Source organism: Balearica regulorum, chromosome 7 (genome assembly GCF_011004875.1).
Source record: "Balearica regulorum gibbericeps isolate bBalReg1 chromosome 7, bBalReg1.pri, whole genome shotgun sequence".
In the NCBI taxonomy this organism is placed as follows: Eukaryota; Metazoa; Chordata; class Aves; order Gruiformes; family Gruidae; genus Balearica; species Balearica regulorum.
Window position 1 is genome coordinate 7742336 of NC_046190.1, and position 27516 is coordinate 7769851.

General features: G+C 44.2%; 2 long non-coding RNA genes across 6 annotated transcripts in view; one reads left to right on the forward strand and one right to left on the reverse strand.

The window, feature by feature from the left end:
• LOC142602555 (uncharacterized) overlaps positions 1–13265 on the forward strand; it is a 30350-nt gene extending 17085 nt beyond the window's left edge. Inside the window, exons 2-4 of one of the 2 annotated variants that reach the window (XR_012836302.1) lie at positions 8274–8320; positions 8918–9102; positions 12987–13265. This is a non-coding gene — a long non-coding RNA (uncharacterized LOC142602555). The remainder of the gene's footprint in view (positions 1–8273; positions 8321–8917; positions 9103–12986) is intronic. The other variant, XR_012836303.1, reaches the window with a different exon arrangement.
• Positions 13266–13366: 101 nt separating this feature from the next.
• LOC142602554 (uncharacterized) overlaps positions 13367–27516 on the reverse strand; it is a 30525-nt gene continuing 16375 nt past the window's right edge. Inside the window, exons 2-4 of one of the 4 annotated variants that reach the window (XR_012836300.1) lie at positions 18727–18804; positions 16512–17436; positions 13367–13592 (exon numbers count right to left, since the gene is read on the reverse strand). This is a non-coding gene — a long non-coding RNA (uncharacterized LOC142602554). Of the gene's footprint in view, positions 13593–16511; positions 18805–26227; positions 26364–27516 lie in introns of all 4 variants that reach the window. The other 3 variants (XR_012836299.1, XR_012836301.1, XR_012836298.1) reach the window with 3 other exon arrangements.

Genomic DNA, 27516 nt, shown 5'->3' on the forward strand with positions numbered 1-27516 from the left:
GCTTCTGAGGGACTTACCCTCTTGTCCCCTCTCTTCTCCAGCATCCCTCCTGCCCATCATCTATGTGGTTTAAAGCTGGGATTCTGAGATTTAACAATACCACCCACACTTGCGTAAATGTTCATTATTGTACCGTAACTTCTGCCAAGCAGGGTACAACAGTCTGTCTTGTCTGCCTAGGCACTGCCTGCAGCAATTGCTGAGCCCGCGACCCTCCGCAGCACGCTTTGTTCACTCCTGGAGTTTGCTCTCTGCAGCAGTTTAACACAGTGCATGCTAATGCAAGAGTCTAATATTGCATGCTCAGAAACCTCCTGGAGCCAAGGCACTACCAAAATTACTGGGCCTAGTCATGAGTGCAAAGATAAGTGTGTGTAAGCCTTTGCAAGATTAAGCCCTTGGCCTTTTGTTCTGCCTATACGTAAATTGCCGCTTTCTTGCAACCTCCTTGTACGTGTTTGACTTTGAAGATGCACCCGGTGCTGCAGCTTCTCTGTTCTTCTCCACTCTGCTCCTAAACTGAATCTTCTCTGTTCTTCTAGTCTAGTCCCAAGTTGCTTGGTTAACGAGTATCGGGATTATTCTGTTTAGAGGCTACAGGACAGATTCCGCTACTGAGTTGTGAGCCAGTCTAACTTAATGAACTTAAAAGATGTCTATACAAGCTCAAGTGACAGAAGTAAGGAACAAAGTCCTTTTGTAAAATGGGTGAAAATCCACTACTTCAAAAACTGGGGAATATAAAAAATGGTATGCTTTATCCATCTCTCCCCAACTCCCCCAAACAGAGGGAAGCACTGTGTAATCTTGTTATTATCAAACACTGAAAAGTCCATCTCTTATTGCACAGGCAGACCTGCCGCAAACTTCGTCACGGAACTTAATGAAAGTATATTCAGCATGTGCTCTATGACACAATGCAGAAAGGAAAACCAGGAGCAGCCCTGGAGGTATGTTGGTTCTTTCAGTAACGCAAGAAAAGGGACTGGCTGATGCTCAGGTACAGATGTTCTTGTTTCTGCGGGACAGTGGTGCTGTTCAATTGCACCACGGGATTCGATTTTTCAGGGGATTATTTTATTATTAAAAAGCTTTACATCCCTAGGTATTCTCAATAAAAACTTCCACAGAAAGAAAATCCAAGGGTGGAAAATGAAGTTTGGAAATGACAAAGTTAAAGCATTCTTATGATCCAGCCCCTGATTACATGATCACATATGTATGTCGAACAGGGAGCAAGGCGGAGTTGGATACTCCAAGTGAGTGAGTTATGGTGGAGCCTTGTCTGATTCACTACAAAGGTTGGATGGTATGCACTCGATGAGACATGTGGCTGCACAGCAAACAATGAGCATAAAAATAAAAATTGAACAGCTGCCTCATTTGCTAAGCACGTCCATCTTGTACATTGAGCAAGGCTGGGTTCCTGCGGGGAGAAAAAAAAAAAAAGAAAAAAAGTGTCTGATCGTATTAGCTATATATATATATACGTTCCATGCAGATACATCAATATCGGATGCTTTATAAGGCTGGGATATGTCCTGGACTCCAGACAGATATAAGAATAAAAGACATCTTAGAGAATATTGCATTTTTGGCAACATGTGTTGGCTCAAAGGAATTGTAAAGGAAGTAAATTAAATACTACTAAGAATGTATATATTTATAGCACTTTTCATACAAGGATCCCAAAACACCTCTCAAAAAATTAAGCTTCACAACATTGCTGTGATCTAAGTAACAAGAATCAGTTTTTTTCTAATGTGGAAAGTGAATCAGAAAAAGACAAGGTAGTTTAACCAGACCGTCAAGAGCAAGAGTGTCTCAATTTTAGGCTCACGTTTTAAGTCTTAGACCAACTGTCTTCTATGAAAACATCCAGGGAAACTATTGATTTTCATGCTTCCTTGCCCTTCTCCAGCAATCCAGCACAGTGCTCAGGCATATGGTTAACTTAAGGCCATTGATCGTTTGCCCATACTTCCAAAAAACCTTTTGTACATACAGTTTGGAGGGGGGGAAAAAAAAAGTAGGTTTATAATAGCATTGGTCATTTTACCAACTGTGCCTAGAATTTCCTGGACGTTATGAATGTTCAGCTGAATCCCCAGTGTCAGATTGCATTAAAAGACTGTCCTCAAAAAGGAACAGTCCAAATTTCCATGATCTTTGCCAGTTTCCAATGATTTGACGTTTATTTGAGCTATTGTGCAAAGTTTTCTGTTGAGTCAGATCATTCAGGACTAGCTGCTGGGACCACAGAGTGTCGGCAGAACATAATTCATCTGCGGCTAATGGCAGCACAGTTTATCGGATAGGTAATGCTTCTTCATGCCGAGATGCACCACTAGGAAATTTAGTGGGGTTTCTTTTTTCCCTGTTAAAACAGGAATTAAGCATTTCATTGCCTCTTTGGTTGCTTGTTGGATCTCTTTTGGAGGAGAAATGACTGTAGCATCTTTCTGGGGTGAGGAGAGGGAGGGAGAAGCAAAATACTGATTTTAAAGAATGCCCCCAGCACCCTGTTTTCTGTATCACCTGTGCTGCCTTGTGGTTTTGTTGGTTTTTTCACTGATTTGACTTTATCTTTCTGCTTCCTACATGTGCACACACACCTGCTCAACCTCTCTGCCTTTTCAGTCTGTTCCTGGGGGAATTCCCTCAGACTGCACAAAATGTTCATACCAACCTTATTTCCTTCATAATAGAAGAAATACCCACCAAGATTACGCCTTGCTTTTGTGGTATGAACTACAGTTGAATAAAACTTCCCTGGCTGCAGAGCGAGACCAGGTCTTTGAGCCCACATGTGCTCTATGTGAAAACAGCTCGCCCATAAAGGTAAAGCAAGAAAAAAAAAATTGTGAACTGTTCTCAAAAGTAAGTATGCATAGAGCTCTAATTAGCTTTTACCTCTGTAGATGGGACATCTTGGCTTCAAGATAGAGCTTGAGTTGACTTAATTGCTTAGATCTTAAGCTATGCAAGGCAAAGACCCTCTGTGCTTGTGTAGTACCTAGCAGCGCTGGAACCAGACCGAAGTTCCGCAGCAAGACCTCAATGCAAATAATGAATGCAACTACATAAGAGGACATTGAGTGACTCATTCTAAACCACAAGATGTTTGGACTGGAAATAAAGAAAGATATGTGGGATATAATCTGCTGTTGAGTTTTAACACAATTCCTGTTAACTCTGAGCTCTACACAGCCAGAACAATAGCAGGCTATAGATTTTGTTTCCGTCCCTGACATTTACTAAGCACTGCAAGACTAAAACATTTTGAAGGTTATATCCAATGTCCTGCAGAACAAATGACAAATGTCAACTCTTACACTCTTGCAAGATCTGAGCAGGAATAAGACAACTCTATAGACTGAGGCAAGTTTATTATTACAAATACCTTATTAAATCTAAATGGTAATGGCATTCCAATTAGCTCATTGTTAGGAATCTTTCATGTTTGACTTTCATTTAGACTGATTACGGGAATAATGCAGACCCTGTATAAGTAATTGGCACAAAATAAAAGCGTTTGAGCTGCAAAAACCCTCCTAGAGGCTGCGCTCTTTTAAAAAAAAAAATAAATAAAAGCTTCCTATCTTTCCCAGCTCATGAGCTCTCTCTGTTCACCATAATAATGAGACAACCCATTGAGTCCCCTGTGGGCCTGGTGGTATCGGAGCTCCCTTTTTACCTACCCCTCTCTTCTCAGGAGCTGTAGGGGGGCTCCTTCTCTTTTGCTCTCCACCATCCTATTCTCTGCTGCCTTCGTTGCAAGCCTCGGCACTGTTTTATTGATCCTGCTCAACTGTGGATTCTTTCACACCCAGATCAGAGGCTAGCCCCCGTCTCTCCCACACCCTCCTCCTCCTCCTCCTAACAGCCCTGCTGGTCTCCCCAGATGAGCAGCTGGGAACATGCCTTTCTGTGTCCTGGCTCCCTGCTCTTTGCAGAGAAAAGGTGTTTTCTTTTGCAGCAGAGCCTCCACGAGCCTGACAGAGGCTATCGATGACTCCTCACAGTGGGATCCCACTTGCCTCCTTCAGAGGGGAAGATATGGGAAAGGAGTTTTTCAAGACTTTGCTGTAACCTGAGACAGACATTTTCCTTTTTTACCCTGGTGAAAGTTGGTCCAGAGAAAGAGCACCCACCGTAGAGTCCCTCTTGCCATGGCGAGGGCCAAAGCACAGTCCGTGGAGAGCTCAACCAGGCTGGCGAGTCCTGGTTTCTCCCCACGGGTTAAGTCCCACTTGGGCAAGGGTAGACCAAGCCTGGAGGACTGGTACTCACAACTGGGTGCGGGCTGAGGAGGAAACATCCCCATTGTGAAAGACAGTGGTTTCTGGGAAAGGCATCCAAAATTGTTGCCTGGAGCCCCAGCTTGATAGGTTAAGAGAAGGAGCAGCATGCGATTTGATGAGAAGAGAGAAGCCCACAAGCATTCATCTCTGCCAGACTCCCTTCCTCCTTCTCCAACTAATCTGGTGCCAGCCCTGACCTCTTTCTGGGCACAGAAGCTACAGTGAAATATGCAATGTAGGAAAGCTTTCCTGCTCTTTGGTCTGGGTATGCACCTTGGTTGCACCCTGCTCTGCACCAGGGCCAGACACAAGCCTACACTTTCTGCCCCTTCCCACTCTGTTGTGGGTGGGAAGGAAACCTGGCAGGTGGGCTGCAGGGACCTGAGACATACTCCAGCCACTTCTCTGCGACCAGGATCAAGCTTGGAGCAGCGCTCTGGATCACAGCTTCCTGGCAGTGTAGACACAACATGTGTTAGCCATATGACCGAAAGCTGGGCCAGGATCTGTCTTGTTGTTCTTAGAGGACGATGGTGGTACCCACAGCATGAAGGTGCTGGACTAACTGGGCAGTGGAGCAGGGCCTAGGAAGACTATGAAATCCCTGTCCTTGGAGGTTCTCAAGACTCATATGACCACAGCCCTGAGCAACCTCTTCTGAATTCAGTGTTCACCCTACTTTGAGCAGGAGGTTAGACTGGAGATCATAGAATCATAGAATCACAGAATGGTTTGGGTTGGAAGGGACCTTAAAGATCATCTAGTTCCAACCCCCCCGCCATGGGCAGAGACACCCTCCACTAGACCACGTTGCCCAAAGCCTCATCCAACCTGGCCTTGAACACTTCCAGGGATGGGGCGTCCACAGCCTCTCTGGGCAACCTGTTCCAGTGCCTCACCACTAAATCTGGATCTTCAGACATCCCATTGAACCTGAATGGCTCTGTGATTGTATGACTGCACATGAGTTGAGCATGGCTATTTTGCTCTCTCCATTGATGAAAACATCTTTTATTTCTGACAGCATTGATCGAAGAATCTCTTCCATTGCTGGAACTCTGCAGTGTTCAGAGAAACCTGCCCATGCTGGAGGATATTGTCCCTGGGGTGCTGGTGGTCCCCATGCTCAACAGACAGCCAACCTGCAACCCTGTAGGTCAGCTTGGTAATCCTTTGCATTTGATCTCCTGCAGTGCCTCTGTAGGGTTGGGAACCATCAGCCTGATGGTAGCATACCTTCTTCCCTTCCTCTTGCCTGTTAAGGACCAGTGACTCTCCTGATGAAACTAGGGAAAGATTTCCATGGGTTTCCATAGATAGATCAGGACTTTCAAGTCTCTCTGGGCAGTGATGCTTGGTGGATTCTTCATATTGGCTGGATCATAATCTGGCACAAAAAATCAGTAGTTCTTTACTAAGTAACATTTGATCTACTGTAACCTGGTATCACAATCTTGTTAGGAATTAGTTGCCTTTTTAAAAAAAAGTCAAATAATGAAGCAAGTGGCTCAAAAAGCTGCAACAGGTGAAATGATGACAAGTTATGGGCACATGCCTAACTAAAGCACATAGCCAAGCACGTGCTTAATTACCTTTCTGGACTGAACATGAGTACTTTCTTGAACTGAAGTTGAAAATTGCTCCATAGCTGAAACATATAAACAGACCTGTACAAGAGAGCCTGTATTGTACGAATCAGAAATATTCCCATGGATGGCTAAGTTTTAAATTAAAAGTCCCTGATTTTATGGGACTCTTTGAACCAGAAACCACGACAGAACTTTTAATACTAAGCTGGCAGTAATTTAGGCATTACTGTATTGTCAGGCATATTTATCCTGCCTTTGTATTTGTAACTGGTTTATATTTACTTGTCACATTAAAATAACCAAGAATTCACTTTTGCGTGTTTAAGCCATTCTGATGAGGTATGTACAGATAAGAGCCTTGCTATCTGTCTGCAGTAATAAAGATGAAAAATCTGCTGACATCCCAAACAAGCTGTAAACTAGGTCGTTTAACAATGTTCGTTTTAATGCTTAAAATCCCTGTGTTGTCACTGTAAATTAGGAACCTCAGGTGAAACTTTGGATGTGCCGAAGTCATCTGCAACAATGGATCTGGAGGTGGTAACTGGCTTAGTAGCTACAAAATTCTTTTGAATAACCCCTACTTACACTTCTGTCTATAAGGTTAACCAGAAAGGAAATTATGCAGAGTAAATTTTCTCTGTTTAAAACCCATAAGCCTTACAAATTATATTTACATTTAATTAAAAAGTAGACACATTAGCCATTTTGTCTGCACTTTTTTTTTTCAGATTCTGCACTGGTTCAGAATTTCTCTGCAAGATGTTTAATGATAATCTTTTTATAAATAATACGATATTTAGACAGGGTTGCCTTTAACCCCAAATCTTCTTGATTTGTAAGCTTAATAAGTTTCCAAACACATTATTAAGAATTGTGGACAAAGAAAAAGAAAAAGAAAAAAAAGAAAGGAGAGAGAACAAAGAATTGAGGTGCATTAATAATCCTCAGGAGTGATATTGTTCCGCCCTCAGAGCTGGATGAATTCCCTGTGTAGCCCTTGAAATTTACCCTTATCTGTTTCAGAATTAAATCATCTCCTTATCTCAGCTGTATATCCATACTGTACTCTTCACAGAATATATGCTCTGTCAACATCCTAAAAATTATAGCCAGAATGACTAGTGATTTTGGTATCTGGATTTTGACATGAGGCTCCTCATAGCCTAATTTGGGCTGTGATTTCTTTGTTTATTCCATGCCTTCTGCTAAGAAGCATATTTAATTATGGGAAAAAAATAAGTGGAGGCTACTGAACATCAGATTCCCAAAGCTGACACAAATTTCAAGCATTGGTCAGCTACCAAGACAACTCTCCTCTGCACACACCACTGTTGACCCCCGGTCTCTGAGGGAGCTCCAGGAAAGGACCCATGAAACAAATCCCGAGACCTTTTAGATTAGGAACAAAACCTCGTTCATGGGTGAAAGCAGACCACCAGGACAATGCTGTCCCTAAGCCCTGCATTGCTAAATTAGCACCATCTGAACCAAATTAAGCCTTTTTGGGATCAAGGTAATAAAGCGTGGAGGACATGAATGTATTGCTCATAACAAGCAAGTTCAAATGAGAAAGATGAGATAATCAGGCCAGGGGGAGGTGAACGAGGGAATTCTGATGATTATAGTTATTTGGAAATCCAGCGGAGGGAGGATCCCTATGGTTGAAAAACAGTTCCACACCTAGAATTTGTGGAGGATGAGGTTTTGGTGGTGACTAGTTCTTTGATGTCTTTTCCTTTCCCCGCCTTTATCTAAGCTTCACTTTAGCCTTAACCAGCAGCTTGCTCCCAGGTGAGGTTAATTCCTAGATGCTGCGAGGAGCTATCAGCCGACTTCTTAAAACACTGTTTAATTAGCAGTGCTATTACATTTTCAGAATGGAAGCATGTACACAAAAGGCTGGAGTTATGAATTACAGTAACAGAGGATAATCTACAGAGAGACAACAAGAAGATATATTAATGCAGTGCCCAGACATGCCCATGTATTGTGCCTAAAGCTGTCCAAGTGATGAGTGTGTATGTGGGATATTTCACTAAAGGCTCTCAGAGCAGAAAACAAAATAAAGCAAATAGAAGAAGGGAGGGAGAGGTGAAGAGGAAGGAAAAGCTAAAACTTAATTCCCCAAGCCACTACGTCACCTGCAAATTCGGACATCCTTAGTTTTCCACTAGAGAGGCAGTTGCACTGGGCAAAAATTAGACTGGAGGTTTCCCTACGTGGTATGATGCAATAGCACAACAAAATACACATCGTAGTTGTCTTATAGATCAGGAGCCTGCAATGGTGCTGGTGCCACGTACATACTTATAATACATAGTTCCCAAATGAAAGCAACTTACCATAAAGTCAAATTTTATTTTGTTTTGTTTTGTAGCTCCAGTGCTACTTTGGAAAAGCCTAATTAGCTGAGCATGATGAAAGGTATTGCTTTCTCCTGCACCAATGTACCGCCTTTTTTAATATCAGGTTTAGAGAAACATGTCCGGTAATAATCCCAGCTCCCTCTCCCCCAGCTTCCATGTGACAAAACCAGACCAGTTCAGAGTAAAGAGACAGTGAGAAAAACAAAACAAAACTGAACAGTCTGTGTATGAAAAACACAGCTGAATCATTTGAGCAGTTTCAGGCCTGACACTGAAGTTCCTCTGTAGCAGAAGGAACTGAAGAACATGATGGAATCATCAAATCTTTCTTTTCATAAATTGCAGCAAGGCCAGACATTTGTAGAGATTTGACCGTTAAGTCAAATAAGGCTGTTTGCGTAAGTTAGGATGTCTCTAGTTGTTAGTAAACTAGGCACAAATTAAACTCCTATTAACCAGAAAAAACAACATATTTGACATGCAGTATTTTAACAAAATAGATCTTCAACAATAAAATATCCTGATGAATATTTCTCTGGTTTCTGCCCTTTTCTCAGAAGAGCAAACATTGCATTACCATGTTTTAGAAATCCTTACTGCTTTGTTCGCAAAATGCCCTGAAAAAATGCACGTTTTCCTCTCCTTGCAATTACAGTGAGAAGGTCCATCTATGTTTTCCACAGCAAGTTATGAAACTGGCACTTTCCATATCCTCTTTCACCTGGAAAGGGTGGTTTTGTCCAAGGTCTTCAGAGTGGAGTGAGCCAGTTGAGTATCTTTAGGGATCCAGTTGAAGCAACTCATGAAGAGCTCAGCAGAGGAAGAGGCGGCACGTACTAGGTATGGGTGATGGAGAACTTCCCATGGGATTGTCCCAGGGTTGATGTTAGCGGTGAGTAAACGGAATTGGGTGAGTCATAACTTGTAAGGAAGATCCAGCTTCTCCGAGGTACCTAACTGTTGGGTCCAGATCCTTGGAGCAGTACAGGCATATAATGCCCATTGATTGCAGAGGGGTTAAGCACTTTAACACCTTTCTCTGTGGATTTGAGAACTGAGCAGACATCTCAGACTCCAACCTCTATAAAACAAAATAAGTGACTTTAGGACTGCCCAGAAGAGAGAAAAAAGGAACGCTGTGGGGTCATCAAGTACAACTAACCAATCAGAGCACCAAGCTTGCCAAGGTCCTGCTGTACAGCTCATTGAAGTCAATGAAAAGATCAGCCCTGGTGCTTTACTCTTCAGCTGGGCAGGCTGGAACACTGCCTTTCTCCTGCCTCTTCCCAGGGTGAGTGAAAAGCAGTCCAGAGACATTAAGGCAAATTCGTCCTTTGATTTAAACAAGGTTTGGCCAGGACCCAGGCTGGCCCAAAGTGAGCCTCTGGTTGTATCAACAGTTGTAAGTAAATTCGCCTGTGTCAAAGTGCAAATGACATCTCCGTCTGCCACGTGCAAACCCTGCAACAGTAAAGATGTCATTAGATACTCCACATCTGAGGCAGACCACTCTTGCCAAGCCCAGGCCCTGTAGAATTTGGCATCGCTTACAAAGATTAATCTATTAGTATTTATTATCGTTGCTATTTAATATTATTCTCTGAATTGCAAGCAGGGGAGTTGAGGTTGTGGGTAACCTGCAGGCCAATGAAATTTCAGGAGAAGCAAACTTCTGGACTTCTAGAGCTATTTCTCTTTGCTTTGCACAGAGTATTCCTGTCTGTCTGAGTGATACGTGGAGCTAGGGTGACAGCCTGTGGCAAAACAGAAGAATTTCAGTATCTTAATCCTTTTGATTTCCACTTGCTTTTGATCTTTTCTCCACTTCCTGCTTGTCAGGCCAGACAAAGGTGGTAACATTGTGCTGCTACCATCACCCCTGGTTTGAAGGATGGGAAATAGCCATCCTTTCTCCCTCTTCTTTCTCCTTACTCTTCTTTATTGGCGTTTTCGGGTGCTGCATTGATTAATAGCCCGTTTGAAAAAAGAGTGCTGTTCCTGGCTAAGCAACCTGAAGGAAATACTCTTGTGGGCATCTTTGCAAGTGTCACTCCTCTGGGATGGCTGGTTGGCTCCTCTGGACTCCAGAAGAGGGGAGCAATGGAGCAGCCTAACCCTCAGTTCTGCATTTTTTCACATTTTGCTTCTTGCCTATTCCTCCTTCTGTGACGTGGGCCCTGTCAGACCCATCTCATGGTGAGGTCTTCTAGTCGCCAGGGCAAAAATCAGCTATCTCAAGAGCAAGACAGCAGCCTCTGCACTTCTAATAACAATTTAGGCATTTTTCATTCCTGAAATGCGTATTCTGGGTCAGGGTTTTCTGCTGCTGCTGCTTCTTCCTCTTGATTTTTTTTTTTTTAAATCTATATTCTTTCTATACTCTGCCCAAATTAATCAAATAAATTTTCTTTAAAGCGACACTAAATGAATCACAGATGGTTTTGCCCTTTTACAGGTTGCAGAAATCACCCATTACAGTTCTTTTAATTTATCAGTGAGGGAAAATAAGATGGCCCCTTGCTCCCTTTGCAACAATAATCAGAAACAGTCTATTTGGAGTTTAATTTACCTCAAATATGTATTGATAGTTGCAATGAGGAATATGTGACCTCTTTGGGAGTCACCAGTGGATGGAAGGTGGATAGCTTTTATAAAACCACCTTTAATAAAAAAGAGTGTTACATCGAGTATGCTCGGTGGTGTATTTAAGCATATGGTTTCCATATCAGGAGCTAAGATGGCAAACACATGCTTTACCTTCTGACTAACCTTTCTTATGCTCATCACTCCTTGCAAAAAGAAAGCTGCAGGGATTTTTATTTTATTTTATTTTATTTTATTTTATTTTATTTTATTTTTTTATTTTGTTTTACAACTCTGATTATACGGAAGAGCCGAAGAAATTTCACAAGGAATGCACAGCTTGCGTCTCGTTTGCTTGTTTTTTCCCTGCTTGTGCAAAGGAAGGAATAGATGAAATCTGCCCCTAGGCTTAGCCCGGCTCTCCCGGCTGTCCCCCCGCCTCCCCGTAAGACCCCTCGGGAGGGGACCAAGCCGTCACCGACAAGAAGCGAAGATCTGCTGCTGCTCCGCGGCCCCGGGCAGGTCCCGGGCGGCGGAGCTGGGCTCCCCGCGGGATCCCGGGGGCAGATCCCCGCGGGGACGGATCCCTGCGGGGACGGATCCCTGCGCCTGGAGCCGCTCCCCTCCGCCGCCCGGTTCGTCTTTGCAAAACAGCGCCTGGCAAAAGCATCCCCGGGCGGCCCTGCTCCTTCGCGGGGGGGTCAGGGGGTGGCAGGGCTGCCGGTGCGGGGGCGGGCAGGGCTCTGCCCGCGGGTCCCAGCGCTGCAGCCGCGGCCCGGGGCAGGGGCAGGGGCAGGGGCCGGGGCAGCGCGGCGCTGGCTGCCGACGGCCTCCGGAGAGGGGCTGCCTCGCTCCGCCAGTGATAAATCTAGCGGTCCCCTTGCTTTTTCGTCACTTGCCTAATCCTGTGCCCTTCTTTTCATGTGCGGTAATTGCTAACATCTGCTCCCGGAGCCCGAGCCGTGCGGAGTTTGCAAAGGCAGAACAATGGCAACAGCTGTTTCATTTCGCCTCGGGCCAGCGCTTCCTGTTCAGTCTGCATCTGCCCTTCTGTGTCCAATTTATGTTCCTGGCGTTTTGGTTTGGTTTTTTTTTCCCCTGTGACCCCGCTATACGTTGAGGAGGGATTTGGAAGAGCAGACGCTCCAGCCCGTTTCTTGCGCTGCCGGCCCCAGCGGGACCCTCTGCCCACCCCTCGGGCTGCACGGAGAGGTGGGGGGCAAGGGGAGGAGGGGGATGCCCTGCCTCTTCCAACGAAAACGATAACAAATGTAGGGGGAAAAAAAAAAACCCACCACCACCAAAACACCCTGACGTAATAGAAATGAGCGATAAAGCCGGGCTGTGGTGTGCGGCCCCAAGCACACCCCCGTGGGGAGTGGGGTAGCCAAGGTCTGACCAGGGCTGGCTGCTCAGCCAGGACCGACCCCAGCTCTGCAGCTCAGCCCGCTGTGCTGGTGGCCTTTGGGGATGCTCTTAAGCCCTCCTGGCCCGACCCCCAGGGTCCTCATCCCTCTATTTCATGGTCCCAAAATGACTGTTGCCTGGGTAAGGGGAGGCAAATGGGCTCAGCCCTTCCAGAGGGGAATGAGAGCTGGTTTCAGGCGGGATCCCACAAGCGTTTGGGGCCAGGATTTGGCCTTCTTAAGCTGTGGGATTGTTTAAAGCTCTGGAGTTGACCAGGATGTTTCTTTCGAGTTGGGTTCAAACCTAGGGTCTGCAGAATCAGCCCTTCATACTTCATCTTTAACATGAATTCTTCCTTCCTTCCCCCCCCCCCCCCCCCCCCCCCCCGAGAAAGCAGCTGCATTCTTTCCTGAGTTAATTGTATCTTTCTGGGTTGGATAAGGCATATCTCATTAGAGGGGGAGAGAGATTTAATGTGAACTTCAAGCTGCCTTCTCCATGCTACAGAAAAGAAATCCCTAATCAGCACAGTATATATTTTGTATAATTGCTCTTTGACATTCCCCCTTTCCTTGCTAATTAAAGTGAAGGAAAACGGTGGTGAAATGTTCTAGTGTGTTTTTATAGGACAAGAAAAACGAAAACCCTCCTTTGTTTATAAATACAGAGTATTTTAATCAGCTGTTTTCACAGGCACACTGCTGAAATTTGTTCTTATTTTTCTTTCGAGCCAGGCATTGAGCACATCTGCAGTTCGGGATCAGCTATGCAGCGGTGCAAATGGCCACGGCATGGTGGAGGTTACCCGGTCACCCCCCAGCCCATCCCGGGGTCGTGACAGGTGATGCTGCATGCCTGCTGGGAAGCCTGAAAAAGGCTGTCTCCTCCTGCACTGTGTGAGACCCTCGAATGAAGATATTTTAGGGTGAAATATGCAGTTCATGTAGTGAAATGTTTTTTTCTTTCAAGAGTGAAAAGTAAAGCAATAAAAAGCAAGTAAAGTGTAAACAGTAGCATGGATCTGTAGCTACTGCTGATTATTTCTAGTGTTCGGGAGATTGTACGATTTTTTTTCCAGCTTTGCTCTCACAGAAGGGGTTGTTCCCTCCTCCCTTCAGGTTTCTATTTTAAAGGCTGAACAGTTCATCCACACACAGACACATACTCACCCTTCCTCAGATCCAGGTGTGGAGATGGCCTGGCCACTCTTCTCCCCATCACCTGAACCACCAGCCCCCACGTGTCTCCTCCACGTGAGCTTTCACAGCCCATGAGGAGCTCTTCCACCTCCAGAGCCCTGGAGCAGCCACAGAACGTGGCCAGCTTCTGTTCCCCCCTTCCTGAAATAGGAACAGGAAAGAAACATGAGTCTCTAATGGGTGGACAAGGTGGGGAAAGCTCCTCTAGAAGGTCTTTCCCAGCATGTCCTGCCCTGATTTCTCTTCCTTTACGTTTTCCATAGGGAGGGTGGACCTGATGCATCATGCAGCAGCCTCAGCAGCTCCTTGGGGTGCTCACTGCCATCCAAAGGAAGACTCAATGTTGCTGGCTCAAGATTTTATCCCAGGTCTCCTGGGATGGGTACTAGATTTTTTTAATAAAACTTTGAGAGTCTGAGGGTGGGAGGGAATGACAATATTACCCTCCCCTTTTTTTTTATTTTTAAATTTTTTTTTTATTTAAGGAAACTCTGAGCTTTTTGAAACTGCACCAATGGTAACATGACCAGGAAAAATAGTGAAAATACTTGCAGATGCAATTAAGTCCAAAACCAGAACAACAACAAAAAAGAAGAAACTCTTGAATGTATGATTGTTTTTAAAATCTCATGATTATTTAAGCTAGAATTTTGATTTTCAGTAGCCAGTTCATGATTTCTAGAGCTAAAATCAGTGGTGGGCTTGACTACCTTTCTCTGCACTCAGTGCCTGAAGGTTGTGGTAATATTTTATCCAGGTAGAAAGGCATCTGAAGGATTTTAAGAGCAATCACTCCACAGGAACAGCTTGGGTGTATTTCCACAGTGCCACACATCTCAAGAAAGGCAGTACATGCTTATCACTAGCAGTTAAGGATAGCTCGCTGAAAGGCTGCCAGCAATATCTTCTTAGGGGAGATAGTATTACATATGTCTAGCGAGTGTAGATGTATGGTGTCCCTCTCTCTATATATTTCTAATGTGTATTTAACACTGATTCCTGGTATTTATTTGGAGAAGGCTAGGTGGCACTGAACACCTATCACTACATCGATTCTCATTTGTCATGTTCACCTGTTTATGTGAGATGCTTGCACTATTTGGGATGTGATCTTGCCTTCTGCTACTGCAGACAAGAAACCTCCTAAGTCCTACCCAAGCCATGTGCGAGAGGGAATGGGAGAAGGAGGACACTGCTCTGTCTTGCCCCACTCAGCCCCACCGCATGTGTGCCTCAGGTCTTGGTACTTTGGGCATCTGGAGGGTGGTTCTGGGTGATACTGGATGATACTGGTCACCACTCACCTGTTTCCCAAATTCACTAGGATTTCCCTACTCATGGCAGTGATGATGTTCATGCCCCCTGTAAGCCCCCACCATTGTGGTGGAGGACTGGGCAGATATCTCCAGGGAGATCATTGCCATCGTGGTGAACGAAGGTGTCTCACATGGCAGTGTGGGGTCGCAGATAGTCTGCAGGTCCTCTGAGACCTGGGGGTTATTCCCACAGTTTCAGGAACTCTGCCCATAAGAGGTTCCTGCCCCCTTCATGAGGGAAGCACACTGTTCTCGCAATGTGAGCACCTTGTATTTTTTACCTAATTATAACCTGCAAGTTTTTATGATTTGTTCTCAAGGTGGTACTAAAAATAGATCTTTCCCTCCCCTCAAGCCCTTTTTTTAAAGAGAGGTATTTTTATTTTTCACCCTGAAGCTAGTCTTGCATGAGGAAGCATGAAGAAATGTGGTCAGCTCATTCCCCTACTTGCTGACCATAGGGCTGATTTTGTCTCTGGTGCAGTTTTGTTTCTGCTGGATGATACATTAAGGCCATTTGGGTCCCAGGAGGTCATCTAAGCCCAGGAGTGCTGCAGCCCTGATCTCAGTGGCAGCCCTGTGTCGCCCAGGACAAACCTCTGTCCATCACATTCCCTGTTAGGGAATGAATTTGTCTTGAACCAGAGAAAATCCTGAAGGTCCAGGTCCTGCTTTTGCCACAAGGCTGCCGTCCACCTCTCTCCTCCGTCTGAAATACCAGCTGCTCTATTTATTTAGTCTTTTTTTCCTATAAGCAGGTTCATGTCAGAGGAGATGGTACCAGGGCATCACTACCCGTTCTCTGGATGAGATCTCTTGCATCATGATGTTAATACCTGGCATCATTTTGAGTCAAGTGAGAATGACTTTAAAAGTCTTCCATCACACGAAAAAATAGAGATGAAAAAGTGCTGGTTTAGCTAAGGAAAATGCATTGCAGTATGCATTTCATGTGGTCCTGATTTGAGAGGTACCTAGGGTATTAGTTCATGTTGATGTATTCACGGGCCACACACGATCAGAGGTCTGCAGCACAAGTGTCTCCCTCCTGCCCTGTCGATGATGCCCACCCCAGGCTGAAGGACCACCCTCCCTCCAGCACACCCACTTGGGCACGTTGGTCCCAGCAGCCCAGCGCTGAGCCACCACGCCATGCCACCTTGTTCGATCACACCTTTGTTGTGATGACATCAGATTGCATCATTACCCTCTGGGAAAGACCCAGAGGGGTATTCAAAGCTGCTGATCACACAAAGGAGCCAGGGTAACTAGTTGCTGACAGATTTATAGGTTTTAGTCCAATTAAAATGCTGTTTATTGCCTTTAGAATGTGCCTGTTTGTTTCTAATTTTAGAAGTTTGAGAAGTGACTAGTTTGTGAGTATGGGACCTGAAATTTTCCACTAGCGCTATCGTTACTATTAATTAATAACTGTTATTAATAATTATTTGGCCTTGGACCTCATTCTGCCATGCAGGGCAGGAATTCAGGACACCACCCAAACAACAACAACAACAACAAAATGAGTGTGCTGTCAAAGGGCTCAGCTTTGCTCCTCTCACTCCAAATTACATCTGCCTTGATCAGGACTGGATCAGTCTCCAGTTTTTCCAGTTTATGGCTTTCCACCATTCCTGCTGCTCTTCTTCCCAGCTTTACCATCAGCTTGGTAGTAGCCATCACTGAAAAAATACCCTGTGGCAGTTAGTGATAAAAGTAACCAAATGCATATAGGTATACATACCTATATATTTATATTGTGTAGTAAGGAGGTGAGCGCCTGCAGGTGACCTCCGAGGGAGCTCCCAAAGGCGATGCGCTGGCGCAGGAGCAGCTAACGCTGATTTGGTACGTGCAGTTGGTGTTTGAACCCGTCACTCCTTGTTGCCCTTGCACAGCTTCTCTTCTGATTGCTCAAGTTTATGAATTTTATTTATTCACGTTAAAGAGGGGGAGAAGTTTTGAGGGGAAAACAAAAGTGCAGTGGTGTAAATGATCATGCCTATCTCTGGCTAGTGGTGATGGGAACCTTGGATGAATTACCAGAAAGAAGCACAGAAATAACAAATCTTGTTTGAGAGATAAAACTAGAGCTGGAATCGGGGCTTATAGGTTCTGTTCATCATAAGTTGGTGCAGTTTTGTTGTGTGACTGCGGGTAAGTCACTTGGATGTCAGCTTGCCTACTATCTAGAAAACCTGGAATATGAAGTTATTGTAAAACTTGGCTATTTATTTGTGAAGTGCATTGAGAGTCTCTGGTGAAAGGTACTGGATAGCTGCACAATTCCCTGGGGTTTATAAAACATGCATTGATCGCAACTTACCAAAGGCAGTGACAGTAGGTATTAAATAGGGGGAGGGCCAACCAAAACGCAGGATCCCCGTATTTCCAGACCTTGGAAAGGTCCATGTGCTGAACTCAGACCCAAAGCTGGCGTCTTCGCAGAAGGCAGAATGAAGACCATGAGCCTTCGCGTGAGCCTTGAAGTCTTGAGAAGGCAGGGTCTTGACTCCATCTCCTGCCTGGTTGTTCTTAATCTCCTGTAGGAATGTGACATCCAGAAAAGCTCTTCTTGGGGCAACAATGGAGGCCACTGCCAAAACCCAGGGAGCTGTACCTTTCCTTCCTCTACCCTGAACCAGCTGCGATAATCCTTTAGCTGGGGGCTGAAGGCATGGAAAAAAGAAGAGATAAAAGGGAGCTTGAATCAATGCTGGCTTCTGTGGTAGCTCAGGCTTTAAAAACGCCTAAAGATCACTTTGATTGCACACTGTTTGGGCCATGCGCCATCGTCTTATTACTTATCCATGTACAGGAGAGCTCATTGACATTCTGTTGAAAATATATATTTCTTTTGGCCAAATCCAGGGTTTTTTTAGCAGAAAATAAAAATTATTTTAGCTGAAATTAATTTTTCCCCCAAGTGAACAGGGAAAGCAGGTATTTTTTAAGACATTTTTGAGTTCAATAAAAAATACATTTTTGTTGAAATATATTCCAAGGCAATTTTTTGCCTATGGCTAATTTTTTGGCTATGTCTAACATACAGTATCTCCTTAGGAACCTCTCTGCTGTAAACAGGATTATTACTAAAAAACATAAGAGTGCAAGGATGCCAGAATGGAAAAACGTAATCTCACCATTTTCTTTTATCCTAGCCAGATCACTTTAATGGGCTAATAGCCAAGCAGGTTAAAATATTAATGGGTCCTGCACAGACCACACTGGATGGAAAAGATCTGAGTTGGGCAAAAAGCTCTTTGTTGAAAGTTGTACTTTTAAGTGAAATCATTTCAGAAGGGTAGAGCATCTGGCAAAGGAGCAGGTCACCCTTTAGACATATTTTTGTGATACTTCACAGGAAAAGTTGGGAATTCTGACTTGCGGTGTCATTCCTGTATATTTCTTCTACCGCTCTGAAAAACTTCCTTTTCCATTGAGGTTTGGTCCTATGTGTCGGTGGATGCTACTGGTGAGCTGGTGAAATGTCCTCTGTGCTATCAGGGGAAATGCCTTCGGGTCAGCCCTTGCACAGAGACGCCTGCCTCTGCCCTCCCTCCAGGCTATGGGCTGATTTACACAAGGTCTCTAGGGACCAACCCGGGTTGTCACTTTTAGATCTGCAGGAGGAAGGGGGAGGCAGTGGTGATGAAGAAATAGGTGTTACGGCAAAGTAAGGACTGCTGCAGTGACATGACAATGCCACACAGCAGCCCTGGCACGTGAGCCTCGGTGAGCTTAGGGGGTTTGTAGATTTATGGATGCTGACAGTCAGTCTTAGGAATCCTTTAACATTATCAAGCCAAGGGCATTGCTTGATGGAATGGTTATTCTTGAATTAACCAGATAAATATTAACACTCATAAACTTCTTCCTAAGTGTTAATATATGATATTATGAAAATAATAAATATGTTGAAGGAACTATCAAGCCAGGATATGGGCTCTGCTACTGACTTGCTCTGTACCGTTGGGTCAATCTCTCACTTTCAAGTACCTCTTGCTTCCCTCTGATGGGGCATTGCTTGTATAACCCTGTAAAAAAAATAAGACGATGATCCATGAGGGCAGGTTTCTTTGGGATTTCAGTGCAAGAGTTCTGTAGACATTTGACTGGGGCTTAATAGAGAAGATATTCCTACGCAGCAGCAGGAATAACATGTGGGCATGGGAACAGATATGCTAGCTGCCATCCTGTTTTATGGTGCTGTCCCTGACATACCTCAGTGCCCTCTTGGCAGCAGGGGAAATCAATACCAAGAGGCAAAGCAGTGAGGTCGCATTTTCCCCGGGCAGAGGAAAGAACTACTGCTGCAGCAGCAGCAATTCACAGTCCAACAGAAGAGAGCAGTTCGGTTTGGTAGGTAATGGGAGCATATTTTCAGATCAGCTGATGCCAATAGCCCATCACCAACGGAGCTTTTGGGAGAATCCACTCTTCTGAGCATGGCATTAATGCAAAAAAACTGTGTCATGCTCCAGGTAAACCAGGATGAATTCTGTTTCCCAGACACATCCCTGACACGGGATAAGGTCCCAAAACTAAATCCCTTTGTAATACCCAGGGGTCAGAAGAGATCCTAGAGGCTGCTAGCACACTGAACTATTGGAGTGAAGACCTTTTAAGTAAAATCCAGGCTCCTTTTTCTGCTTACAAATTGTGGGACTGAAAATACAAGAGGTCCAACTCACGGAAGTCATTTACATACACAGTTGATATCCCTGAACCTTGCCGGATGTACTCTCAATGTGACACAAATCCAGCTACCAGGTCATTGTGGGTACAGAGCTGTCCCTGTCAAAATCAAATCTGTATTAAAACCTAGTTCTTGTAAGCAATGCTTAGGAGCACTGCTTATCCGAGTCTCTCCACAGACCTCAGGAAGCAGAAAAGCAAAAAAGTTTCCCTGCCCCAGGGAGAAGGGACTCCCTGGGCAGACAATAAGTGTTTTTCCTGGAGCTGAAGGATGACTCTCACAGGCATATGGGCACACACAGAGCGGCTCTGCACCGCCAGCCATCCAGGCAGGGGTCTGCCCAGGCTCTGCCCCCACTCTGTGTGCACCGGGGTTCAGCAAAGGTGTACGAGGGGCAGAGGAACGCATTTGGGATGCCCAGATTTAATATAAGGGTATGGTCAGGGTTCAGTTTGGACATGGCCAGGAAAGCTGCTGTGGGAGGCTGGGATTCAAGAGATGGGAGCATCTCTCAGTGGGGTGATCAAGCACTGGCCGCTGCATTGCAAACTCTTGGGCTGTTACATTAGACGTAATACCTGACCCAGCTAGGCTTTCCTGGCTGACCAGCTTCCGTGCTGATGTGTTTCATATATATCAAGTAGCAAACAATGCTGATATGGAAAGTGAAATTTTTTTTACACATGGAAAAAGCCTGTCTTTTGTGGGCAAGACCAAGGTCCCACAAAATGGGACAGGTCATTTGTCAGGCTCAGCAGAGATTAATGAAAAGTGACTTAAAAGGCTCACAAATACAAAGTGATTCTATTCCTTCCCTTTTTACCCAGATGCTATACACCTCCTCTAGTGTGTTTAATTGCCTCCTTTCCTACGTATAAAAGAAAAGTGTCTCTCTGTGTCATGGCCTGTTGGATGTCTCAGGCACTGCTGCATGAAATTAAAGCCCTATTGTTTTTGTTGTTTTTTTTTCCCTTTTTGTTTCTGTTTCAATATTAAATGCCATGAAGATTGGTAAAGATTTCAGACAAACAAATTGACATTTGGCCTAATAAAATATTGTACACAGTTTTTCCTTTCTGCTTTGACTTGGCAGAATAGTGTGTGAAAAGCTCAGAGAAGAAATATTCCATTTTTCCTGGAGGGAGGCAGGAAACTATTAACATACAGTGCTGGAGCACAATATCCTGATATGCCCTTTAAAATTAGCTCATAAAGACACAAAAATATGAGATCTGTATATTACGATGAAATTCAGAAATCACAAATGTTCTGGTAGGAACAGTGTTCTCTTAAGCAAGATTTCCTGTTGCCAGCTCTCACATTTTTTCATGCCATGTATAAAACTTTCCTTTAATGCTCTAGCTGCTGAAAGCATGCAATACGGAGAAAAATATCAGATTTTTGTTTTTAAAACAATTTTTTTGAGAAAAGTATCTTTAAAATATAGTAAAAATCACTCTAAGCTTTCAAGTTCAGAAGGGAAACTAAGACGGAGCCCCAAATACGGTCCTTTTATTATTAAGCTAATCCCATGCATTTGGGGACTTGACTCTTCTGTCGTTAAAACATTTCAGTACTGGCAATCTCAAAAATTGCCTCTCAACATTTTGTTTTGGGGCCACGTGGTGGATTGACAAATCCTCGCACCCCTTTGCATCCTGTCTTCTCCACCCCGAGAGCTGGGTTTCTCCACCCCCAGCAAGTTATTAGCTCTCTCTCCTAAATGACAGCTCCCCACGTGTCCCCAGGGCCACTGGTGTGATGTCTCCGAGCTCCCAGTGCCCTCTGCTCCAGCCCAGACCCTCAGCGTGCCCCGCTGCGTGATGCCAACATTCTCCACCCAGTAAATAATGGGGATGGGCTATGGAAGTTAGCATTCCCTTGGCAGCTTTCAAAATAGGATGTCTGGATCTAACTGCAAGCAGTTGGTTTCCGCTGTTAAAAAAGCTGGGCTTCTGCAGGAGGTGAAAACTGCAATTTTATCAACCTAATAACTCGGAGGATCAAAACCTCCCATGTTGCAATTCAGTCATGATGGGTCTCAGCAACATTCTGTGGCAAACTGGGGGAAAGATAATAACATTGATTTACTATTGAAATGAAAGACAGAAGGCATAGTGGTTTTAGTTGCTTAAATAATCCACTTCTCAGCCTCCTGAAAGTTATTGTTGTGTTGCCAGTTTACCATGAAGCAGATGGCTGCCATTTTGCAGGGCTTGGGCAGTGTGAGTTGACGGTATGGTTTCTACGGGTGCCAGATACAGCATTAATCAGTGCAGAACCCTGGAAGATGATAAATGGGTTGAAGTAAAAAATATTGATAATTTTAATCTGCATAACTGGAAACGGGTCAGCACCATGGCTTTGGGAAGATTTGTGTCTCTTTAATTTGGGTCTGTGGAAGCTGAGTTTAGAGTCAAAGAGGAGCAGGGGTAGAAATTACAGCAGCAAGAATTAAGAAGCCCAGTGGCTGTAACGGGGCTGTGCTGTTCTGCCTGGAAAAAAAGCAGAGAGAATTAAAACATAATGGTTGGAAAAAGGAAGGTCCCTCAGCCCAGTTAAGAAAGATGAGCAAAGCCAAGGAATGCAGAAGGAGTGGGGGACTGCAGCGAGATGAAGAGATTTGCCTCTATCAGTTCCCAAAGGAGAAACCAGCACTGGGGAGGAAATACCCTGAACGTGGTCCCTGAAAGAGGAATACAAGGGACCACTGATCCAGCTGCTTTCTGGGACCGTGGAAACAAACCCTGGCGTCTGCCAGGCTGAAGTGCCCAGTCAATAGAGGACACCACGCTGGAACATCTGCCGCGCTTGTTTGGTCTTACATTAAAAACAGGGCACAGACAGGAGTGTCAGAAGAAAAACTGCTTTTCCTACTGTCTGCACCGAGTGTGTGTATAAACAGCTACTGGAACCCAGCAGAGGAAGGCTGTCAGCCTGGCAGAAGCTCGGTCAAATTTTCAGCTGATGTAAATCAGGAGGACTCTGTTATTAGCGCTGAACTGGCTTACAACAGCTGAGGCTCTAGCCGAGTCACTGAAGTGGTAAATAGTGCTGACAGCAAGTTGTGGCTTAAACAACCTTAAATGAACTCCATTAAGTGCTCGTTTCTGAAGAGAATGTTGTTGAAACCTGGAAATGAGGCTTTCAAAGGTTTAACATATTTGTCTGTTGTAGAGGGTTTATTTTGAAACCAGATGCACTGAGAAGCTCAGCGTTGCTCCACATGGCAGGAAAGGCGGCATGCTAAGGACGGGTCCTGCTCTCTCCTTCCTGCTGAAGTTGGAAGTAACCTCTGCAGAGTCAATGTCATCACATTAGTGTCAGCGAGATCAGAGGTAGGGCAAGCGTGCATAATTCCTTCCAGTGAGATGGAGACGATGACAAGCTAAAACCTATCTGAATAATTGAAAAATGTTGGTGATGTTGCATTCTTGGAAATAAAACTGGCACACATTCTGCAGAAATCTCGAAGTGGCTGAAACAATTGATCATGACGGGCTTGGGTGAAGAAACGAAGCAGACTCTTGTGGGTTTGAACGACTCACAGGCAGTTTTAGTAAAAGACAGAGTGGGCAGGGGCAGAACCAGGCAGCAAAAAATCGGGGCAGTGCTACTTAGGCTGAAGTTTGCCCCACGAATCAGGCTGGGGAGAGCTCGGCGTGTGGGGCCAGGAGCAGGGCTAGGACTTCGTGCAAGAGGACTAACATGCAACCCAGTTCAACCACTAGTAAGAAATGCAAGCACTAGCCTCAGGTTAGATTTAGTTCCTTGATTTTTCAGGTATTTGGTTAAGATGTGCACATTTTTAAAGGAGCGTAGCTCTCTGCAGCATCTAGCTGCCTGAGCCATGCTGAGAGGACAGTGGTGGTGGTGGGGTTCCAGCCCTGGTAATGAGGTTCCCAGCCCTGCTCAGGGAGCAATGGAGAGATTTGGAGTTAAGCAGCTGCTGCCTGGAGTAGCTGGATGAAAGCGGGGTGGTGGGAACAGGATGAACACCTCCAGTGCCAGGCAAGGCTCAGCCTCCTCCTCAGAACCAGCAATGCCGGGGGCCAGGGGAGGCTTCGCGGAGGCAGGCGGAGTTGCACGGGTGTTAGCTGAGCAGCAGCGGCACAGCGATGCCATCCAGGCTTGTCCCAGGAAGGAAATGTACCTTTGTTACAGGTCACTAATTATACTCTCAAAGAGAAGATGTCCACTGGAAGAAGCTTTCTTGCAGGGTGAGTCTAGCAAGAAGCTGCATGTGACAATAAAGGCTGTGAGAGGCTGGAAGGAGAGAAGGAGCAAAGATAAAAGTGAAGGGACTTGGGGAAGGCCATGGATGGTGGAGATTTCTAAACACCCGCTATCCTCAGAGTGCTGGAGAAGGTGCAAAGCAGGGACGAGACAGCTTTAACCCAAAGAGTGTGCAAAACACACAGCTGACATCAATTAGTTTTCAGGTGGATCTGCCTGGGAAATGGAAATAGTTTTTAGAATTGATTGGGTAAGAAAAATAAACAATGGAAGAAGAAAACATGAGAAAATGGGGGTTTTTTGCAAGTCAGATAGATAACAAAAAATGTATTGGCTTCTAATGCCCTGCTTGACTCTAGTGCTGGTTCATTCAGTGCCACAGCCTTTAAGAAAGGTATTGAAAGAGAAGCTGGTTGCCTGGAATCACAATAGTGTGGATGGACATGTTCCGCCCTCGTATTAAGGCTCCTCACTGGCCCACATTCAATTCCATGGTCAGATCCAGCAAAGGACAGAGGCATCTCCAAGAAGAATTTCAATAGAATTCCAGAGAATTACAATGGAATTACACAACAGCACAGAAAATAAAATTTGTTGGTTATTAAGGCTTGTACTTCTGTGGGTTCCAAAAAAACAATCTCAGTGTAAATATTCTAAAAGCTATTGGAGTCCATTCTCAAAAAAAAAAAAAAAAAAAAAAAAAAAAAAAAAAAAAAGAGGCAGATATAAAGCTCTACTCAGTGAATCATTGTTTATTCATTCAACAACCCTTCAAAACCCAGTGCCATCCAGACATGCTAGCAAAACGTCATTCCTGCCTCAGAGAGATTACACACTGAAGATTTAGGCTAGAGAAAACACAAACCATAGGCTGGAGGGAAGAGCAGGTGACAGGTGAGGTTTCATTCAGACTGCCGTATCCAGGGGACAGGGTCTGTCTTTTTGCTCTGTTTATGCCATCCACAGCACAATTGGGGCCCTAAGGATCTTAGGCATGACTGCAGTAGAAACTATAAACACCAATAGCACAATAAGGTCTAAGATATTTTAAAGTTTGTTGTCTGGAGGAAGCCATTATGCATCCATCATGTGGCAGTGTGAACACATCCTCCATATGCCTCAAATTGGGAGGTTTTTTCGGTGAGTTCTCAAAGCTGTTTGTTTTTCAATTGAAACATGCACAGTCAAAATGGCATGTCAATTATCTCTGTGTATATTGATGTTGTTTTTCAGACTACAGGCATGTTTACTGCTGGAGAATCGTAAATATGTTTAATTTTTTGCTCCTGCTTTATACTGTGTAAGGACAGAGACATTTATTTGATTATGAAAGCCTCTTGGTTTTTTTCTTCCCAGATTTCTTGTTGACATGAATAGTCTTTGTCTTTTGTTTTCCCACATTGCTGGAGGATGGTAGCAGAAACATTAATGGATTTGGACCAGCAACATCACTTAAAGACTGGGAGGGGAGAAAGAATGTCTCATCTTTCACTACTGAAGCTTGATACTAATTCACTAGTTAATCCATGGTACCAACATTGCTGCCAACAGATGCAGAGTTTCCAGAGACAAATGAGCCACTAAAGGGTAAAAAGTCTTTGTCGATATGGTCTAACCTGATCAACCGAGACCAAAAAAGAAATTGGCTCATGCAGATAACCATATCAGATCGCACCAAGGATATTTGCCTTACTGTCATGTAGCAAAGACCAGCAAGGGGATATGCATTGCACGGAAAAATATTTTTATCTCACTGTAGGCAAGCACTACAGTTAAACATTTTTTGGTCACACTCAATGAATAAGAAATCAGAAAAAAAGATCATGATAATCAAATAAAAAGTTGTAAGTATTAAGTGAGCCTCCAAATGCAGAGATGTGGAGATGAAGCATACTGTTAAAACCACAAAGCAAAATAATAATATCAGTTACAAGCTGCATGGGTAATCGATACTGAAATGTGATGCCTTTTAATCAGAGGATCTTTTAAGCAGCCTTGGGGGGAAAAAAAAAAAAGAAGAAAAAGGCAAAAAGAGGAGTGTTTAATTGCAAGAGCAATATTTGGTCCTTGGGAAGTTGAAAACTATTTCTGACACCAGGCTTCCCAAAAGAAAGTAGGTCAGAGTCAGGATGGTGTTAAGCAATAGAGTTTGTAGCACTTAGATTACCAGTGAGATAAAAGACCTTATTTATTTAAGTTAATTCATGTGGCTTAGTCTATTTTCCATGCTCAAAGTATAATAAGGAGAATGAAGTACCTTACCTAGAGGACTCCCTCCAGATTTAAGGTACAGCACCTGCAAATGAACGGTTCCTGACCATAGCCTCTGGACAAAACCAACACCTACCCTAGGGCTAATACGCTGGAGAGCAGCTATTTCCCAAAACTTGAATAGTTTCCAAAAAGATAAAAGCGTCTGAGCAAACTGTTATTTTGCATTACATTTTCCTCAGCCAAAGTGGATTATTCCCATACTAGAATATGTATTTTTTTTAACCTAAGAGCTTTACAGAACTCCGAATCACCTCCTGCAGTTCCAGCGCATCCTTCACTGTGTGCAGTATGCTGGGGTGACCCGTTAGTCTGGAGCTCTCGTTCACTCCCGGCCTGTCCCATTCTGTGTGCCGTGGGAGAAGTTGGCTCTCTATTGATGAATCAGTGCTGTGGAGCAGATGGGATGGAAACAGAGATGTTCCTGCCATTCAGTCAGCTCCTCATGAGTGGTGTTTTGGCACCAATATCCCAAGACGTGCCCGCTTCTTAAGAGCTGTTTTTTTCATTTATGTGACCCCATGTGATGGCTCCCTCTCATGAGACTTCCTCTAACTCGATTTATTAAATCTGAATTCCAGCTGTAAACTGCTTGGGGCACAGACTGCTAGTGCTCCCTGCTCAGAGCTAGAGGAGGGAGAGCCATCGTTTGCAGCTGAGGGGGAGAGAAGCAATGCAGGGTCTGTGCTGTAGGAAAACCTTCAACTAAACCGTTATCTTCCATATACGATTGCCTACGCTTAGCCTATTCAAGGAAGTCTTTGGGAAAATACCTAAGAGGATTTTTGCTTTCAGATTAAGTGATTTCTAGATGACTTTACCCATAGCAAATCAGCAGGGGGTGAGTTTAGCTGCATTTTGCCTACACCAGAGGAAGAGAGGCTCACTCTTCTGAAAATCATCCACTAAATTAATGAAGACATGAATGCACATTAGGCTGAACCTATTTAGCTTATCAAAGTCTCCTCTCTCAGATCATTTCCTTCTGTGTGTGTCTACATCACAGGCTCTTCTGTTTGTAATTTCCAAAGCTAAAAAAAAAAAAAACCACCAAGAGATTGTATCTTTTTTAGGGGTTACCCTCAGCTTTCAGCAGTCAGAAACTATACGTACAGTAGTCAGGCTAAAATCCCACAGGAAGATTAAAGACCATGCTGTATGCAGTTAATACAATAAGGACAACTGTCACTATACTCACCAAACATAATTTGAGGTGAGTGTCACTATTAGCAAGGAAGGAAGAACCTAAATATGATGTCAATTTATGTTTTTGCTGTGTTGGATGAATTACTGGAATCTTTGTTCTATAAAACTTTGGCTAGGATCATTCTTACTCTCCTGAGGAAAATAAAATGTTTTGTCAATGCCAGTTTCTTTGACTCCCATTGTTTTCACTGGCTTTGGGAACAGATCCTTATTTTTGCTTTATTTTTTAATTCTCTTTTACATGCTCCTATCTAATGAATAGACTGATGCAAGAAATCAGCAAAGAAGGGAAACTGCACTGATGGAAAATAAGGAAGCTACAAAAAATAACACAGAG